The sequence below is a fragment of the Hemitrygon akajei genome, unplaced genomic scaffold (genome assembly GCF_048418815.1).
Source record: "Hemitrygon akajei unplaced genomic scaffold, sHemAka1.3 Scf000089, whole genome shotgun sequence".
Classification (NCBI taxonomy): Eukaryota; Metazoa; Chordata; class Chondrichthyes; order Myliobatiformes; family Dasyatidae; genus Hemitrygon; species Hemitrygon akajei.
The window spans coordinates 1,609,004-1,629,835 of NW_027331975.1; the positions used below are offsets into that span (position 1 = coordinate 1,609,004).

General features: G+C 48.4%; 1 protein-coding gene across 1 annotated transcript in view; it reads left to right on the forward strand.

Moving 5' to 3' along the window:
• The first annotated feature begins 6,202 nt into the window (after positions 1 to 6,202).
• Positions 6,203 to 20,832, forward strand: part of LOC140722801 (NACHT, LRR and PYD domains-containing protein 3-like) — a 65,360-nt gene continuing 50,730 nt past the window's right edge. Inside the window, exon 1 of the mRNA XM_073037472.1 lies at positions 6,203 to 6,345. The gene's annotated coding sequence lies outside the window, so the exon portion shown is untranslated. The remainder of the gene's footprint in view (positions 6,346 to 20,832) is intronic.

The following is a 20,832-nucleotide window of genomic DNA, read 5'->3' on the forward strand; positions in this document are numbered from 1 at the left end:
GGGCTCCCAGACTCTGGGGCTTTGTAACAAACACAATGTTAACAGCAACATTACACAGTAATTAACATGAACAGAGAATTGCTGCTTCCTGAAAGGACACGCCAACTGACTCATCCAATTGCCCAGATTCTCCCCAGTTAACAACTTATTTTGTCCCGAGACCTCTCTTCCCGGGTTACAGATCGTCCGATCATCACTCTGCTCCCACACCCCTCAGCCGACCACTCACCCCACACCTATACATCCACCTATCAGCTCAATCCACACACACAGACAAATCCCTTCGTTCCAAGCATCCTTCCGGCTCGGGGAACCACAACTTACGGATCACACAGGGTTCGGGCGCAAAGCTGAAACAGGGGCTGCGGGACCTGAGAGCCCGGAGCTTCCAGCCGTCCGGCCGAGCTCGATCCCAGGCCTTTCCCTCTGCAGTCGGCCCCGATTTACACAACCCCGGGATCAGCCCCTTACTCACCGCTGCCCGAATAGGAGGTACTCCGAAGCAACACCGGCGGACAGAGGTCTGCACAGCGCCACCAGTGGCCGGAGGCGGGAGGGGCAACGGAGAGGTAAATCACAAACACGACAAAGTCTGCAAATGCTGGAAATTCAGAGCAACACAAATAAAATGCTGGCAGAACTCAGCAGGCCGGGCAGCCTCTATCGAAAAGAGTTTCCAGTTGAACCCCCATTCAGGACTGAGACGGGATGGGAGAAATTTCTGAATAAAATCGGGGCGGGCGAGGAAATGTCTCGCTGGAAGGTGACAGGTGAAGCCAGGTAGGTGGGAAAGCTCAAGAGCAGAAGAAAATAGAGTCTAATAGGAGAGGTGTGGAGAATAGGAGAAAGGGATGGAGCAGTGGACCCAGAGAGAAGTGATAAGCAGGTGAGAGGCCGTGAAATTCGTATTGGAAATCACATGAGAGGCCAGAGGAGGAGGTGTTGCATTGCTTGTCTGAGAAAATCTTATGGCGGTGCTTTGGAAGGATAGATTAGAGAGCTCCTCTAGGGAGGCTATTTGGGTGGAATTGAGGAATGGGAAAGGTGTAGTAACACTGATAGGAGTGTATTATAGGCCACCTAATGGGGAGCGTGAGTTGGAAGAGCAAATATGTAAGGAGATAGCAGATATTTGTAGTAAACACAAGGTGGTGATTGTGGGAGATTTTAATTTTCCACACATTGATTGGGAAGCTCATTCTGTAAAAGGGCTGGATGGTTTAGAGTTTGTGAAATGTGTGCAGGATAGTTTTTTGCAACAATACATAGAAGTACCGACTAGAGATGGGGCAGTGTTGGATCTCCTGTTAGGGAATGCGATAGGTCAGCTGACAGATGTATGTGTTGGGGAGCACTTCGGGTCCAGTGATCACAATAGCATTAGCTTCAATATAATTATGGAGAAGGACAGGACTGGACCGAGAGTTGAGATTTTTGATTGGAGAAACGCTAACTTTGAGGAGATGCGGAGGGATTTAGAGAGAGTGGATTGGGTCAAGTTGTTTTATGGGAAGGATGTAATAGAGAAATGGAGGTCATTTAAGGGTGAAATTATGAGGGTACAGAATCTTTATGTTCCTGTTCGGTTGAAAGGAAAGGTTAAAGGTTTGAAAGCGCCATGGTTTTCAAGGGATATTAGAAACTTGGTTCGAAAAAAGAGGGATGTCTACAATAGATATAGGCAGCATGGAGTAAAGGAATTGCTCGAGGAATATAAAGAATGTAAAAGGAAACTTAAGAAAGAGATTAGAAAAGCTAAAAGAAGTTACGAGTTTGGTTTGGCAAATAAGGTGGAAGTACATCCGAAAGGCTTCTACAGTTATATTAAAAGCAAGAGGATAGTGAGGGATAAAATTGGTCCCTTAGAGAATCAGGGTGGTCAGCTATGTGTGGAGCCCACGGAGATGGGAGAGATTTTGAACGATTTCTTCTCTTCGGTATTCACTAAGGAGAAGGATATTGAATGGTGTAAGGTGTGGGAAACAAGTAAGGAAGTTATGGAACCTATGACAATTAAAGAGGTGGAAGTACTGGCGCTTTTAAGAAATTTAAAAGTGGATAAATCTCCGGCTCCTGACAGGATATTCCCCAGGACCTTGAGGGAAGTTTGTGTAGAGATAGCAGGAGCTCTGACGGAGATCTTTCAGATGTCATTAGAAACGGGGATTGTGCCGGAGGATTGGCGTATTGCTCATGTGGTTCCATTGTTTAAAAAGGGTTCTAGAAGTAAGCCTGGCAATTATAGACCTGTCAGTTTGACGTCAGTGGTGGGTAAATTAATGGAAAGTATTCTTAGAGATAGTATTTATAATTATCTGGATAGACAGGATCTGATTAGGAGTAAATTAGAGAGAGTGCAGAGACGATTTACTAGGATGTTACCTGGGTTTCAGCACAAGTTACAGAGAAAGGTTGAACAAGTTAGGTCTCTATTCATTGGAGCGTAGAAGGTTGAGGGGGGATTTGATCGAGGTATTTAAAATGTTGAGAGGGATAGATAGAGTTGACGTGAATAGGCTGTTTCCATTGAGAGTAGGGGAGATTCAAACGAGCGGACATGATTTGAGAGTTGGGGGCAAAAGTTTAAGGGAAACACGAGGGGGTATTTCTTTACTCAGAGAGTGATAGCTGCGTGGAATGAGCTTCCTGTAGAAGTAGTAGAGGCCAGTTCAGTTGTGTCATTTAAGGTAAAATTGGATAGGTATATGGACAGGAAAGGAGTGGAGGGTTATGGGCTGAGTGCGGGTAGGTGGGACTAGGTGAGATTAAGAGTTCGGCACGGACTAGGAGGGCCGGAATGGTCTGTTTCCGTGCTGTGATTGTTATATGGTTATATGGAAAAGTCAGAGAAAAGAGGTGAGGGGTGGGGATGGGGCAAGAGCTGGGGAGTGAGAGGTGGATCCAGGTGAGGGGGAGGTGGGAAGGTGGAAATAGTGACAAGGGTGGGAGGTGAGTGATTGGGGCAACACGGGGCTGCAGAAGATGGAAATTAATTCCACAGAGGATGAACAAAGAGGTTAGAGAGTATTTGTTATAGAGAGTGCAATGAAGATTCACCAGCCTGATCCCTGGGGTGGTCTATCATCATATGAAGAAAGATCAAATGCGATAACCCTTTCATTTAGAGAATCGAGGACTGAGAGGTGAACTCATTGAAATGCACAACATCATTACCGGTTGAACTAGGGATCCCAGTCTCTGAAACAGGGATGGACTGTCCGGGACTGAGATGAGGGGAAATGTCTCCACTCCGAGGGTGGTGAATGTCTGTAAATCCACACCACAGAGGGCGGTGAAGACTCAGTGATCTTCTTCACATAAAACAGAGGCTGGTAGATGTTTGGAGACCGAAAGGATCGAGGAAATATGGATCGGGCAAAAACATCTGGCTGAGATGGGAGGGCAGCCGCCATCTTGTTGATAGTTAGAGGGGCTGAACGGCCTCCTCCTGCAGTTTCTCACTTGATATTTCAGTGTTGCTGTCCAGTAAGGCCGGGGGAATGTGAATAGAAATTAGTGTTTATAAACATAGACTGTTTTACATCAAACCTGCACAATTCTGTTTTGGATCTAAAATGTTAGTCGGACCGGAATGGGATTCAAACTCGTAACCCCTAACCCAGGGAGGTGGAGGGATGGGACGGGAATGTACGGAGGGAAAATGTTAAACATGTACACGGTCTAAATATGGAGTAATATGGGAAATGCTGTGGGGAGGTCGGGCAGAGTGTGAGGGGCGCGGACTGGAGTCACCGGGTCACGTGAGAGACCGTCCACCCGTCACGTGATCCCGTTTTGCCGCGGATCCGCAGCATCTGCAGATAACACACACAAAATGCTGGTGGAACACAGCAGGCCAGGCAGCATCTATAGAGAGAAGCACTGTCGATGTTTCAGACCGAGACCCTTCGTCAGGACTAACGGAGAGGAAAGATAGTAAGAGATTTGAAAGTACGAGGGGAGGGTGAAATGCGAAATGATAGAAGAAGACCGGAGGGGGTGGGGAGAAGCCAAGAGCTGGAAAGGTGATTAGCGAAAGTGATACAGAGCTGGAGAAGGGAAAGGATCATGGGACGGGAGGCTTCGGGAGAAAGAAAGAGGGAGGGGGCACCAGAGGGAGATGGAGAACAGGCAGAGTGACGGGCAGAAAGAGAGAAAAAAAGGAGGGTGGAAAAAAAAAAACTAAATATATCAGGGATGGGGTAAGAAGGGGAGGAGCGGCATTAGCAGAAGTTAGAGAAGTCAATGTTCATGCCATCAGGTTGGAGGCTACCCAGCCGGTATATAAGGTGTTGTTCCTCCAACCTGAGTGTGGCTTCATCTTGACAGCACAGGAGGCCATGGATAGACATATCAGAATGGGAATGGGACGTGGAATTAAAATGTGTGGCCACTGGGAGATCCTGCTTTCCTTGGCAGACAGAGCATAGGTGTTCAGCGAAATGGTCTCCCAGTCTGCGTCGGGTCTCACCAAAGGCCACACCGGGATCACTGGACACATTATACCACACCAGCCGACTCACAGGTGAAGTGTCGCCTCACCTGGGACGACTTTCTGGGGCGCTGAATGGTGGTGAGAGAGGAAGTGTAAGGGCAGGTGTAGCACTTGTTCTGCTTACAATGATAAGGGCCAGGAGGGAGATCGGTGGGGAGGGATGGGGGGACAAGGGAGTCGCATCCGGAGCGATCCCTGCGGAAAGCAGAAAGGGAAGGTGGAGGGAAAGATATGCTTGGTAGTGGGATCCCGTCGGAGGTGGCGGAAGCTATGGAGAATTATACGTTGGACCTGGAGGCTGGTAGGCTGGTAGGTGAGGACAAGGGGAACCCTATCCCGAGTGGGGTGGTGGGCAGATGGGGTGAGGGCAGATGTGGGGGAAATGGGAGAGATGAGTTTCAGAGCAGAGGTGATGACAGACAGACAGACAGACATACTTTATTGATCCCGAGGGAAACTGGGTTTCGTTACAGACGCACCACCAAGAATAGTGAAGAAATATAAGCAATATAAAACCATAAATAATTAAATAATAATAAATTAATCATGCCAAGTGGAAATAAGTCCAGGACCAGCCTATTGTCTCAGGGTGTCTGACACTCCGGGGGAGGAGTTGTAATGTTTGATGGCCACAGGCAGGAATGACTTCCTCTGACGCTCAGTGTTACATCTCGGTGGAATGAGTCTCTGGCTGAATGTACTCCTGTGCCGAACCAATACATTATGGAGTGGATGGGAGTCATTGTCAAAGATGGCATGCAACTTGGACAGCATCCTCTTTTCAGACACCACCGTCAGAGCCCCTTTGTTTAAAAAAGGAAGACATCTCCTTCGTCCTGGAATGAAAAGCCTCATCCTGAGAGCAGATGCGGCGGAGACGGAGGAAATTCGAGAAGGGGATAGCATTTTTGCAAGAGACAGGGTGGGAAGAGGAATAGTCCAGGTAGCTGTGAGAGTCTGTAGGCTTGTAGTAGATATCAGTAGATAGGCCGTCTCCAGAGATGGAGACAGAAAGATCAAGAAAGGGGAGGGAGGTGTCGGAAATAGACCAGGTAAATTTGAGGGCAGGGTGAAAGTTGGAGGCAAAGTTAATGAAGTCAACGAGCTCAGCATGCGTACAGGAGGCAGCGCCAATGCAGTCGTCGATGTAGCGAAGGAAAAGAGGGGGACGGATACCCGTATAGACTTGGAACATGGTCTGTTCCACAAAGCCAACAAAAAGGCAGGCATAACTGGTACCCATGCGGGTGCCCATGGCTACACCTTTGGTTTGGATGAAGTGGGAGGAGCCAAAGGAAAAATTATTGAGAGTAAGAACTAATTCCGCTGGACGGAGGAGAGTGGTGGTAGAGGGGAATTGGTTAGGTCTGGAATGCAAAAGGAAGCGGAGAGCTTTGAGACCGTCCAGGTGGGGGATGGAGGTATAGAGGGACTGGACGTCCATGGAGAAAATAAGGCGATGGGGGCGAGGGAACTTAAAATCATTGAAAAAGTTCAAAGCGTGAGAAGTGTCACGAACATGGGTGGCAAGCGATTGAACAAGGGGGGATAAAACAGTATCAAGGTATGCAGAAATGAGTTCGGTGGGGCAGGAGCAATCTGAGACAATGAGTCTACCTGAACAGGCAGATTTGTGGATCTGCAGCTGCGTTTCCGAGGCCCCGCCCACTTATCTGTTGACGCGCTGACGACATCGCGCATGCTCGGTACGGGAAGGGCGCTGTTTTTCGTTCTTTGTTGAACCGTGGGATCGAGATCGGGATCGGGAGGGGGTCCTCACCCTCGCCCCCTGGGGCGGGGAGCCAGGGACGGATTATTCTCTGCGGGGCGACGACAACAGTTTCCTTTCGGTGAGTATTGAAGCAGGTCCGGAGCGGGGAGGTCCAGAATTCAAACAAGAGAACTGGAGAATAAAAGGTGGGGGTGGGGGGGGAGAGAGAAACACAAGGTGATCGGTGAAACCTGAAGGGGGAGGGGATGAACTTTCCCGAACTGGCGGCCTCGCCTCGCTTCCTTCACAGAATCTGCCGGGGTCGGTCCGGGTTGTGAGACCTTCACACCGAACCGTCTGAGATGAGCCGCCGCTCAGCCCCTGTTGTTCTGGTCCTATTAGCAGGATGAAGTAAAACATGTTTCTATCTTGTTACTGACAGAGAATTGTATAATTTGTGTTCCGTGTGTTATCTGAATGTACTTGCCTGTGATGCTGCCACAAGTCAGTGTTTCTCTGTCCCTGTACCTTCCCGTACTTGTGCACTTGGCAATAACTTGGCAGCACAGGAGCGCCACAGGGAACCGTACTCTCTCCGGTCCTGTTCACCCTGTACACATCTGACTTCCAATATAACTCGGAGTCCTGCCATGTGCAGAAGTTCGCTGATGACACGGCCATAGTGGGGTGTGTCAGGAATGGACAGGAGGAGGAGTATAGGAAACTGATACAGGACTTTGTGATATGGTGCAACTCAAACTACCTGCATCTCAATGTCACCAAGACCAAGGAGATGGTGGTGGACTTTAGGAGATCTAGGCCTCATATGGAGCCAGTGATCATTAATGGAGAATGTGTGGAGCAGGTTAAAACCTACAAGTATCTGGGAGTACAGTTGGACGAGAAGCTAGACTGGACTGCCAACACAGATGCCTTGTGCAGGAAGGCACAGAGTCGACTGTACTTCCTTAGAAGGTTGGCGTCATTCAATGTCTGCAGTGAGATGCTGATGATGTTCTATAGGTCAGTTGTTGAGAGCGCCCTCTTCTTTGTGGTGGCGTGTTGGGGAGGAAGCATTAAGAAGAAGGACGCCTCACGTCTTAATAAGCTGATAAGGAAGGCGGGCTCTGTCGTGGGCAAAGTACTGGAGAGTTTAACATCGGTAGCTGAGCGAAGGGCGCTGAGTAGGCTACGGTCAATTATGGAAAACCCTGAACATCCTCTACATAGCACCATCCAGAGACAGAGAAGCAGTTTCAGCGACAGGTTACTGTCGATGCAATGCTCCTCAGACAGGATGAAGAGGTCAATACTCCCCAATGCCATTAGGCTTTACAATTCAACTGCCAGGACTTAAGAACTTTTTTTTAAAGCTATTATTAATGCTTTTTGAATTAGTGATTTAGATGCATATCATATTATTACTGAGTTAAGTATTGTATGTAATGAGCTTTTGCTACAACAAGTGTATGGGACATTGGAAAAAATGTTGAATTTCCCCATGGGGATGAATAAAGTATCTATCTATCTATCTATCTAAATTCAACAGGACCTGAGAAATCTCAGTGAGATTTGATTAGTGATGATCATCTTGGCAGCTCGGTAGGCCGAATGTATGAGACAGTACACTGTTAAATGCAAAACCCTGAACACTGTTGATGATCAGAGGGATCTTAGACTCCAAGTGCATCGCTCCCTGAGAGAGACTGCACAGATTGATCGGGTGGTTAAGAAGGCAAATGGCATGGTTGTCTTTATTAGTCGAGACATTGAGTTCAAAAGTCGGGAAGTTGTGCTGCAGTTTTGTAAAACTAGTTAGACCACATCTGGAGTGTTTCATACAGTTCTGGTCACTCCCATTCTCGGAAGGATGTCGGGGCTTTGGAGGTTTACCAGGACACTGCCTGGATTAGAGGGCATGAGCTATAACGAGAGGCTGGGCAAACTTAATGTTGTTTTCTCTAGAGCGGTGCAGGCTCCGGTGAGACTGGATGGACGTTTATACGATTACGAGAGGGATAGAGTGGATAGACGATATATTTTTCCCAGGGTTGAAATTTCTAAGATAAGAGGCCATCCATTTGAGGTGAGCGGGTGTAGGTTAATGGAGATATGAGGGGCGTGTATGTTGTTCCTCACCGAGTCTGCTGGGTCGGTCACTGGAATTTGCTCCCTGGGGTGACCCTCCGCTCTGACGCAGTAATCACCCTCCGCGTGCAGTAATCGCATTGCTCGTGTTCACAGTCCGCGGAATGCAGTGATTTTTGGCCGGCGGAGTCCAGTCACCGTTTTGTGCTGACGTGGATTTGCAGCACCAGCATGTTTTCTCTTGTTCGGTAGATCTGATATTGGCCGGTGAGTCCCTTTAACTCCCCGAACTGTCGACTTCGCCTCGCTTCCTGGAACGTCTCAAAAACTTTTTTCACTTCAGATAAGCCGCTTTTAAGCCTGGTGATATGTATCTTCTCCCTAATTGGAGAAAGGAGAATGTCCCAGGTTGTGGGGATCTTTGATTTTACCGAGGGAGCGGGAAGTCCAGAAGGAGTTCTCGTAGGGAAGACTGGTTTCTGTGATGAGCTGATCTGTGTCCGTAACTCTGCAGTTCCTTGCAGCCATGGGCAAAGCAGTCGCCATACCAATGTGTGGAGTATCCAGATGGGAAACTTTTTATGATGCATTGATAAAATTTGGTGATGGGCAAAGCGTATATTCCAAAGTTCTTATGGTTTGTTCTAGCTTTGTTATTTTCAGATCTTTTATACAGTAGTATTGTGGTGAGCATTTGGTCCATAATGACAGATGAGGCAGTTCATTAAACTCAATAACAGTTTTATCATGATAAACACAAAATAGACCGGCCAGCACGACCCCGAGAGTGAACCCAATCAGTCTCATACAGACAGGGGAGGCGACCATCACACACCCTGGTTACAGTTAGTGTGACCCAGAAATACACAAGCAAGTAACTATAATCCAAGCTAAAAGGTAACAATAAATGAACTGGAACATCCCATCATAATCCCACAAAAGCATTTTAACACAAGAACAGTAAACAGTGCTGCTCATTAGAAATGTAGGGGCGGGCTGTTGACCAACCCCTCCTCCTGAGGACCACCAGTAATGTCCTTGATCCCTTCTCCCGCTGATTCCATCTGCTCATTCCCCGCCCATCTTGTTCAACCTCTGTCCAGCCTGTACCCTACCACCTCAATGATATATATCAACAACATCTTCAACCTCTGTCCAGCCTGTATCCCACCACCTCAATGATATATATCAACATCTTTTTCAACCTCTGTCCAGCCTGTATCCCACCACCTCAATGATATATATTAACCATCTTGTTCAATCTCTGTCCAGTCTGTATCCCACCACCTCAATGATATATATCAACATCTTGTTCAACTTCTGTCCAGCCCGTATCCCACCACCTCAATGATATATATCAACCATCTTTTTCAATCTCTGTCCAGTCTGTATCCCACCACCTTAATGATATATATCAACCATCTTGTTCAACCTCTGTCCAGCTTGTATCCCACCACTTCAATGATATATATCAACCATCTTGTTCAACCTCTGTCCAGTCTGTATCCCACCACCTCAATGATATATATCAACCATCTTGTTCAATCTCTATCCAGTCTGTGCTGCCTGGGGTGATGGTAGTGGCAGATACATTGGGACTTTTAAGAGATATTTAGATCAGCACATGAATGTGAGGAAAATGGAAGGATATGGACATTGCTCTGGCAGATGGGATTAGTTTAGTTGGCCATTTCATTAATTGAATAGACTGAGCACTGTACTGTACTGTTCTATGTTCTGTGTCTCTTGTTGAGAGGTTTTCGGGTAATGGAGGCAAAAGGAGTGAGTGGGAACAACAGGTTACTGGAGTCCAGTGTGGGAAATGTGAGATCACCCACTTCTGTAGGATGTACTTCTGTAGGAGAAACTGAAATCCTGAGTGTGTTAAAATGGAGAGTTTAAGTGCAGTGGGTAGAGAGGGAGGTGAAATGTACATTGTAGTCATTGGGTGTAAGAGTGAAATGACATTAACAATTACTTGCGTTTTGTTGAGATTGTACCTGGAATATGGTGTAAAATCCCGCTCCCCATACTAACATGGGTTATCTCGACCTGCTGTTGAAGAAAGGCTTAAAAAAATAAACCAGCAAACTATAGACCAGTGCTTCTGACATCAGTATTAGAAGCACTGCATATATAAGTATTTGAAAAGACAAGACTGACTTGGAACAGTCAGCATGACTTTGTTTACTCCTGGCCATGCACACAATTTTTTTTTTGATGAGGTTATGGGGTATGTTACCAGGAACGTAGATAAAGGCAATGAAGCGAATATTGTTTACATGGTCTTTTGCAAGCATTTAACAATCCTGCGTGGGAGGTTGGTCAAGAAAATTCATTTGCATCACGTTCAACGTAAGGAAGTAAATTGGAGTAGACAATGGCATTTTGGGAGAAGGTGGACTGTGATGGTAGATGATTGTCTCCATTAGAAGGTGGACTGTGATGGTAGATGATTGTCTCCATTAGAAGGTGGACTGTGATGGTAGATGATTGTCTCCATTAGAAGGTGGACTGTGATGGTAGATGATTGTCTCCATTAATCGTTGGGTCCGTTGCTGTTTGTCATCTATATCAATGATTGGGATGGTAATGTTTTTAACTTGATAAGCACATTTACATGTGACACCAAGGTTAGGTGTGTAGTTGACAGAGAGGCAAATTATCAATCATAGGTTACGGGGATCTGGAACAGCTGGAAATACCGACCTGAAAATGGCAGATGGAATTTAATGCAGGCACGTGCGAAGTGTTGTGCTATGGTAGGTCTTACACAGTAAACATTAGAGTGTAGCGGCGTGCTACGCGCAGCGCTGAAATTACGACACGGAGTCAGTAAACTGCAACCACGGAATAATTTTTATTTCACAAACACAGTCTTGCTTAAAAGGCTGTCTCCCCCCACTCGATACTTGGAGAGGCACGTAACTGAAACTACCTGAGGCTATGTACCTTTGTCTCTGGCTCTGGCTAATTGTCAGCCGGTTCGAGTGTGCTAGTAATTGGGTCGCCACATAACCCCCCCCCAGAACCGGCGGTACACCCCCCAATGTCCACAGTCTGGGCCGGGCCCTGTTTGGGAGGTCGGCCTCTGCGCTGCGGTGCCGGAAACTCAACCGGTTGCGCCAAGTCCACGTGGGTCGGTTTGAGTCGGTCCACCGTGAAAACCTCCTCTCTCCCCCCAACGTCCAGCACGAACGTGGACCCGTTGTTCCTGAGCACCGTGAACGGCCCCTCGTAGGGCCGTTGCAGCGGCGGCCAATGCCCGCCCCGGCGTACAAACACAAACTTACAGTTCTGCAGATCTTTGGGTACGCAGGTCGGGTGCTGCCCATGCTGCGAAGTGGGCACGGGGGCCAGGGCACCGAGTCTCTCGCGTAGTCTGCCCAGGACCGCTGCGGGTTCTTCCTCTCGCCCCCTTGGGGCTGGTATGAACTCCCCGGAAACGACCAGGGGCGCGCCGTACACCAACTCGGCCGATGAAGCGTGCAGATCGTCTTTGGGCGCCGTGCGGACGCCGAGCAGGACCCAGGGAAGCTCGTCCGCCCAGTTAGCTCCGCGCAGGCGGGCCATGAGAGCCGACTTCAGGTGGCGGTGGAAACGCTCCACCAGTCCGTTCGACTGTGGGTGGTAGGCAGTGGTGTGGTGCAGCTGAGTCCCCAACAGGTTGGCCATCGCTGACCAGAGGCTGGAGGTGAACTGGGCGCCTCTGTCGGAGGTAATGTGGGCCGGGACACCAAAGCGGGACACCCAGGTGGCGATCAGCGCCCGGGCGCAAGATTCGGAGGTTGTGTCAGTGAGCGGGACCGCCTCTGGCCATCTTGTGAACCTGTCCACGATAGTCAGGAGGTGCCGCGCCCCGCGTGACACAGGCAGGGGGCCCACGATATCCACATGAATGTGGTCGAAACGCCGGTGGGTGGGGTGGAACTGCTGCGGCGGGGCCTTGGTGTGTCGCTGCACCTTGGCCGTCTGGCAGTGCAGGCACGTTCTGGCCCAGTCACTGACCTGCTTGCGGAGTCCGTGCCAAACGAACCTGCTGGAGACCATCCGGACGCTAGTGCGGATGGAGGGGTGGGCCAAGTTATGAATGGAGTCGAAACACGCGTCGTCGCCAAGGTTCCGGGACGACGGGACGGGGCTGGCCGGTGGCGACGTCACAGAGTAGGGTCCTCTCACCTGGGCCTACGGGGAGGTCCTGGAGCTGCAAACCGGAGACTGCGGTTCTGTAACACGGGATCTCCTCATCTGCCAACTGTGCCTCAGCCAGTGCCTCAAAGTCTACCCCTTGGGAAAGGGCGTGAATGTTAGGGCGAGAGAGCGCATCTGCCACGACATTGTCCTTACCCGAGATGTGCCGGACGTCCGTCGTGTATTCAGAGATGTAGGACAGATGGCACTGCTGGCGGGACGACCAGGGATCGGACACCTTTGTGAATGTAAAGGTAAGCGGTTTGTGGTCCGTGAACGCGGTGAAGGGCCTACCTTCTAAGAAGTACCTGAAATGCCGGATTGCCAGGTATAGCGCCAACAGTTCCCGGTCGAAAGCACTGTACTTGAGCTCGGGTGGCCGCAGGTGTCTGCTGAAAAACGCCAGGGGTTGTCAGCGGCCCGCGATGAGCTGCTCCAGCACCCCACCGACTGCCGTGTTAGAGGCGTCCACCGTGAGGGCGGTAGGGACGTCCATTCTGGGGTGCACTAGCATCGTGGCATTCGCCAAGGCATCCTTCGTTTGAATGAAAGCGGCAGCGGACACCTCGTCCCAGGTAATGTCCTTGCCCGGACCGGACAGCAAGGCGAACAGGGGGCGCATGATCCGGGCAGCTGAAGGGAGGAAGCGGTGGTAGAAATTGACCATACCTACGAATTCCTGGAGGCCTTTGACCGTGGTGGGTCGGGGGAAATGACGGACCGCATCTACCTTAGCGGGCAGAGGGGTTGCCCCGTCTTTAGTAATCCTGTGGCCCAGGAAGTCAATGGTGTCGAGCCCGAACTGGCATTTGGCCAGGTTGATCGTTAGACCGTAGTCACGCAGCCGGGCAAAGAGCTGTCGGAGGTGGGACAGATGCTCCTGACGACTGCTGCTGGCTATGAAGATGTCGTCCAAATAGATGAATGCGAAATCCAGGTCGCGTCCCACCGCGTCCATCAACCGCTGGAACGTCTGTGCGGCATTCTTCAGGCCGAACGGCATGCGGAGGAACTCGAAAAGGCCGAACGGGGTGATGAGAGCCGTTTTGGGGATGTCGTCTGGATGCATCGGGATTTGATGGTATCCGCGGATTAGGTCTACCTTGGAGAAGATCTGCGCGCCGTGCAGATTGGCTGCAAAGTCCTGAATGTGCGGCACAGGGTAGCGGTCCGGTGTTGTAGCCTCGTTCAGCCTGCGGTAGTCGCCGCACGGTCTCCAGCCCCCTGTCGCCTTGGGCACCATGTGCAGGGGGGAGGCCCAGGGGCTGTCGGACCGCCGAATTATCCCCAATTCCTCCATCCGCGTAAACTCCTCCTTCGCCAGTCGGAGCTTGTCCGGGGGAAGCCACCGAGCGCGGGCATGGAGGGGTGGTCCCTGGGTCAGGATGTGGTGCTGTACACCGTGCCGGGGCATGGCTGCCGTGAACTGTGGTGCCAGAACCGATGGGAAATCCGCCAGGACCCTGGTGAAGTCGTTGCCGGACAGCGTGATGGAGCCGAGGTGAGGGGCTGGCAACTGGGCTGCACCCAGGGGGAATGTCTGAAAGGTCTCGGCGTGAACCAGTCTCTTCCTGGGCAGGTCGACCAGTAGGCTGTGAGCCCGCAAGAAATCCGCACCCAGAAGCGGTTGGGCTACGGCAGCCAGTGTGAAGTCCCACGTAAACTTGCTGGAGTCGAGCCGTAGCTGCACCGGACGGGTGCCATAAGTCCTTATGGTGCTGCCGTTCGCGGCCCGTAGGGGGGGACCCGGCGCCCTGCTGCGGGTGTCGTAACTCGTCGGAGGTAAGACGCTGATCTCAGCACCGGTGTCGACCAAAAACCGGCGTCCCGACTGTTTGTCCCAGACATACAGGAGGCTATCCCGAAGGCCAGCCGTCGTAGCCATCAGCGACGGCTGGCCCTGGCGTTTCCCGGGAACTGGCAGGGCGGGCGACAGCGGCGGGCATCTGCGCCCCACCGCTGGTGGTAGAAACACCAGTGTTCGTTGGGCTCCACACCCCGGCCTCTGTGTTTAGGGGGCTCTGCGGCCGGGCCTGGACTGGTCTGCTGCTGGGAGCGTGGCCGGGTGATCTGTGCGACGGACGCCCCACTCTCCTTCTTGGCTTTCCACAGCTCGTCCGCCCGGGTTGCCACCTTCCGGGGGTCGCTGAAATCCACGTCGGACAGCAGCAGGCGTATGTCCTCGGGCAGCTGCTCCAGGAATGCCTGCTCAAACATGAGGCAGGGTGTGTGTCCGTCGGCCAGAGACAACATCTCATTCATCAAAGCCGATGGAGGCCTGTCTCCCAAGCCATCCAGGTGCAGTAAGCGGGCAGCTCGCTCGCGGCGGGAGAGCCCGAAAGTCCTTATGAGCAGGGCTTTGAATTCCGTGTACTTGCCGTCTGCTGGGGGAGACTGTACGAACTCTGCGACCTGGGCCGCTGTGTCCTGGTCGAGGGAGCTCACCACGTAGTAGTAACGGGTGTCCTCTGAGGTTATTTGCCGAACATGGAATTGGGCTTCTGCTTGCTGAAACCATAGGTGAGGTCGTAGCGTCCAGAAGCTTGGCAGCTTCAAGGAAACCGCGTTAACAAACGCAGCGTCTGCCATCTCCGGTCCAAAAAAAACGGTTGGACCGTCGGGGTCACCAATGTAGCGGCGTGCTACGCGCAGCGCTGAAATTACGACACGGAGTCGGTAAACTGCAACCACGGAATAATTTTTATTTCACAAACACAGTCTTGCTTAAAAGGCTGTCTCCCCCCACTCGATACTTGGAGAGGCACGTAACTGAAACTACCTGAGGCTATGTACCTTTGTCTCTGGCTCTGGCTAATTGTCAGCCGGTTCGAGTGTGCTAGTAATTGGGTCGCCACAAGAGCACTAACGTTGTGGTGGAACAAAAGGATCTGGGAACAGAGATCCATAATTCATTGAAAGCAGCACCACAGGTAGATAGGGTGGTTAATAAATGCTTTTGGCACAGTGACCTTCATCAATTAAATTATTGACTGCAGGAGATTGGATGTTATTTTGAAGTTGTATAAGACATCGGTGAGTCCGAATTTGGAGTATTGTGTGTAGTTTTGGTCACCTACCCACAGGAAAGATGGAAGTAAGTTTGAAAGAGTACTGGGAAAAATTTCAAGGATGCTTCCGGAGGACCTGGGTGATAAGGAAAGGATCAATGGCTTTGGACTTTAATCCTTGAAATGCTAAAAATTGAGAGGAGACTTGATAGAGCAGTGCAACATGAAGATGGGTAGAGATAGGTAAATGCAAGCAGGCCTTTTCCACTGAAGTTGGGTGGAACGACAACCAGAGATCATGCATTGTGGGTGAAAGATGAAAAGTTTTATGGGGACATGAGTGGATAAGTCTTCAATCAGAGGGTTGAGAGAATGTTGAACGGAAGTGGTACATGCGAGCACGATTACGCCTTTGAAAATATGGATGGGTGAATATGGCTACTGTGCAGGTGGGTGGGAACAGGTGGTTTAAATGACTGAGACAAAGCGCCTGTACTGTGTTCTGTTTTGATATGACTCTCTAACTATGACTCTGACTGCTTGATCACAGACAAAGGTTTGATTGAGTAAAAATCCAAAATTAATATCAGACTTGAATGATTCACACCTTAATTCCCCAAGAATATTCAACAGCATGGATATGTTTTGATATGATGTCAAACTGCCCACACGCTCCCAGTTGCGGATCTTTCGTAACCAGGGAAAGACAAAATGCTGGAGTAACGCAGCAGGTCCGGGCAGTGTGTATGGAACTGAATACAAAGGGAGCGTTTTGGGCCGAGACCCTTCAGAGGAACTGGAAAGGAAGGGGGAAGAGGCAATATAATTGATTGATTTGGATTGTGCAGGTTGCTTTTCTGTGAGACTCGGAGCTCAGGGTTTGTGTTTAAACAGCTGCCTGCACATTCCTCAGAACAGGGAGCGGCATTTCTGCTGAAACTGGTTCAACATTTCACTCTCAATCCTGTAAACAAAGTCACTTCAGTATTCTATTTACCGTAGATTCCGGACTACAGAGCGCACCTGATTAAAAGCCGCTGGCTCTAATTTTAGAAAGAAAATCAATTTTTTACTTGTACAGGCCACACCGGATTTTAGGCCACACCGGATTTTCGGCCGCAGGTGTCCCACGTTGTAATATGAGATATATTCACAGAAAGATATTACACGTGAGGATTTTTTAACTTTTAATTAAATCCATATAGTAACATAAACAAATACATATTGCAAATGCTTTTTTTCGAACTGTGCCTGTAACGCGGCTACTTTTAAATATACGTTGCGTATACTTTTTTACTGAACAACATTCCAATATCTCCTAATGACTGGTAAAAAATATATATACTGCACCCTACCAGGAAAAGTTATTGATCGCCTTTAACTTAAAAGCAGCGTTCGCTCAGATCCAAAGCCGCTCGCGTAATGCCGCTCCCCCCCTCCTTCCCGTTTATCGCAAACTGGTATCCCACAAGACATGGCAAAACCGGGTGTGACATCATAGCATCCCAAGATGTAGTACAGAAAACAAATATAGTTAAAACACTTCTAACTTTAACTAACAAATGAATTACTAAGCGAAAATATTATAAACTAAATAACTGCCATAAAGGCAGCACAATGCTTTTCTTCGAGTGTTTTCCATGTTGATGAGGGTGAGTACAAATGACTGATTTACAATAATTTAATTGTGTGCGCTTGATTTATCGTACAATTTCATTGGACCTCTGTGAACTACTCATCAATTTTATTGGTCTACTGTTACGAGGCAAAATGTTTTTGGCGGCATGAAAAAAATAATGCATTAGCCGCACCGTATTAAAGGCCGCAGAGTTCAAAGCTGTTCAAAATGTGGGAAAAAAGTAGCGGCTTATAATCCGACATCTACGGTAACTATTTCTGCATATGCAAATATGCTAAGCTGCTAATAGTTTGCAATGAACCTGTAGCATGTCGTAAACGACACTGCTGATGGGCTCGAACCAGCTATGTTACCAATTACAGCTGTGAGTTTGCAGTATTTAATTATTTTTACTTCAGACTCACATTATCTGCAGTTATTTTTAAACTTTTTTTCCCAGTACTTTTTTTAAAAAAAATGGATTCACGACATTCCCAACTGTGACATTCCTTAATATAAAGACATTACACAGTGTATGAAACATGCATGCATCTTTCTCAGTCAAAGTTGCCAATAACCCTTGAAATATTGTTGATGTAAGGGTAAAGGTGAGGGGTGGAATGAGGTGGAGAGAGAGAGGTTGAGCAGGGAGAAAGGAAACGGTCAGGGCGAGGGTCTGCCAGGTGGACAGGGAGCAGCTAAGATGAGGGTGAGTCAGTGGAGTAGGTAGATGAGGGGGTAGACCTTGGGACAGAATGGGTAGACAGCGAGGAGATATAATTAGAGAGAAAGGGACAGAGAGGGCGGAGGGTGACAGAGTGGGTGAGTGAGGGGTTTGAAAGATGGGTAGAAAGGGGAGAGAGAGGTGGGAAGGGAAAGAAGAGTGAGAAAGGTTAAGAGGGAGTAGAAGATACAGGGTGAGAGGGAGGGACTGTGAGAAAGGGAATGAGGGAGAGTGAGAAGAGTAGAGTGTTGGTAGAATAGGAGAGAAAGTTGGAGAGGTTGATGGACAGAGTAGAGTGAGTAACATGTAGAGAGGATGAGGGAGTAGAGTGGGAGTGATAGTGTGAGTGGGGTTTCGGGAGTGGAGGATGGAGATGAGGAAGGAGAGGTGTGGACGAGGGGGCGAGGAGGATGGTTGAGCGAGAGCAGCTGCAAGCAAGCAGGGGTGAGTGACTGGGGATTTGTGGGAGAGGGACGAGTGAGATAGGCCGTGAGGAGGGAGCAGAGCTGGATGTTCAGTGAGTAGCGAGGGGTGACTGAGTTGTCGTGGCAGGTATATTTAAATTATACTTGCTGATATGTGAGGTAATGGAGGGTTGGAGGATAGCTAACGTTGTTCTGTTTAAGAAATGCTGAAAAATTAAACCAGAAAACTATAGGCCAGTGATTCTTAATACTTAATACTTTATTGTCACCAAACAATTAATACTAGAGCATACAATCATTACAGCGATATTTGATTCTGTGCTTTGCACTCCCTGAAGTACAAATTGAATTAAGTATAATAAAAATTGAAATTATAAATCATAATTAGAAAATAGAAAAGGGAAAGTAAGGTAGTGCAAGTTAGGTTTGGTTATTTGGAAGGTACAGCCCAGATCCGGGTCAGGATCTGTTCAACAGATTCTGACACCAGTAGTGTGAATGGTATTGAAAGCACCACATTATATAACTATTTGAAAAGACAGGACTGATTTGGCATGATCAGCATGACTTCCTCTGTGCTTGGCAATGACAGAATTTTTTTCGATGAGGTTAGGGGGAATGTTACAATGGAAGTAAGTAAAGTCAATGCAGTGGACGTTGGCAACATGAACTTTTGCAAGGCATTTAACTATCCCGTGTGGGGGTTTGGTAAAGAAAATTCATTTGCTCCAAGTTCAATGTAAGGAAGTAAATTAGAGTAGACAGTGGTGTTTTGGATGAAGGCCTACAGTGATGATAGATGGTTGTCTCCCTGATTGGGGGTTTATGACCGGTGGAGGGCCACAGAAATGGTAGTTGAGCCATTGCTGTTTATCAACTATGATAATGTGTTTAACTTGATAAGCGCATTTGCATATGACAGCAATATCAGGGGTGTAGTCGGCAGAGAGGCAGGTTACAGTGGGATCTGGCGCAGCTGCAAATTCTGAGCTGAAAATGGCAGATGGAATTTAATGTAGACAAGTGCAAAGTGTTGCACTATGTAGGTCTTACACAGTAAACGATTGTGCACTAAAGAGTGCGGTGGAATAAAGGGATCTGGGCATACAGGTCCATAATTCATTGAAAGTAGCACCACAGGTAGATTGGGTCATAAAAAAGAGCCTTTTCCAGATTGCCTGTGTAAATTAATGTACTGAATCCTGGAGATGGGATGTTGTTTTGAGGTTGTAAAAGACATTGGTGAGTTCGAATTTGGAGTATTGACTGCAGTTTTGGTCATCTATCTATAGAAGACAAGTAAATAAATTTGAAAGAGTACTGGGAAAATGTTTTTCTGTGAGATTCTGAGCTTAGGGTCTGATGTCAGCAGCTGTCTGGCCCCGCACATTCCACAAAACTACAGGCAGTTCTTCTTAAAGCAGAACTTTAGGCCATTCTGCTAAAACCATATCCAACTCTCATTTGGGTGTTAAAACATTCACATTATTAGTCTGTTTGACTATTTCTGCTGCAGGGAGGGTCAATGAATGTGAAAACTGATATAAAGAACACTACCGATGATTTCAAAACCACAACGTTACCAATTACAGATGATGCTCTGCTTGCTGCGAGTTTCTGGAATTTTATAATTTCTTCCTTCAGACTCACATTGTCTATATTTGTTTCTAAAACATTCTTTTCATGATTCCATAAAAACTCAGTCTGTGACAGTCACCGGACCATGAGACACAGGAACAGAATTCAGCCTATCGATTCTGCTCTGCCATTCCATCATGGCGGATCCCCGAACCCACTCAAACCTGTACATCTGCCTTCTCACCATACCCTTTGATGTTCTGAATGATCAGGAGACAATCAAGCTGTATTACAGTAAATATCTGTTACTAAAAGTTAAATAATTATTGCAAAAATGAATTCAGTGAAGTAGGTTCATGGGTTCCATGTCAATTCAGAAATTGGATGGCAGGGGAAAGAAGCGGTTCCTGACTAGTTGAGTGTGTGCCCTCAATCTCTGGTACCACCTTCCTGGTGATACCAATGAGAAGAGGGCATCTCCTTGGTGAAGCAGATCCCTAATGACTGATGACGCCATTTTGAGGCATCGCTCCATGACGATGTCCTGAATGCTACGGAGTCTACTGCCCATGATGGAGCTGACTGAATTGACAACATTGCTGAGAGTATTTCGATCCTGTGCTGTAGCTTCACCACTTCCCCCACCCCACCATATCAAGCGATGTGCAGCCAGTTAGAACAATTTTTATGGTACAACTGTAGAAATCCACTAGTCTTTGGTCACATCCCAAATCTTATCAAACTCCTAATGAAATATAACGGCTGCCGTGCATTCTTTGTAACCGCATTGATATGCTGGGCGCTGGATAGATCCTCAGAGATGCTGACACACAGGAACATGAAGTTGCTCACTCTTTCCACTGCTAACCAAACAATGACGATTAGTGTGTGTGTGACCTCATCTTACCCGTTCAGAAGTCCACAATTAGAACAATGGTCTTACCGATATTGAGTGTTCGGTTGTTGTTGCAACACCACTCATCCAGCTCTACTC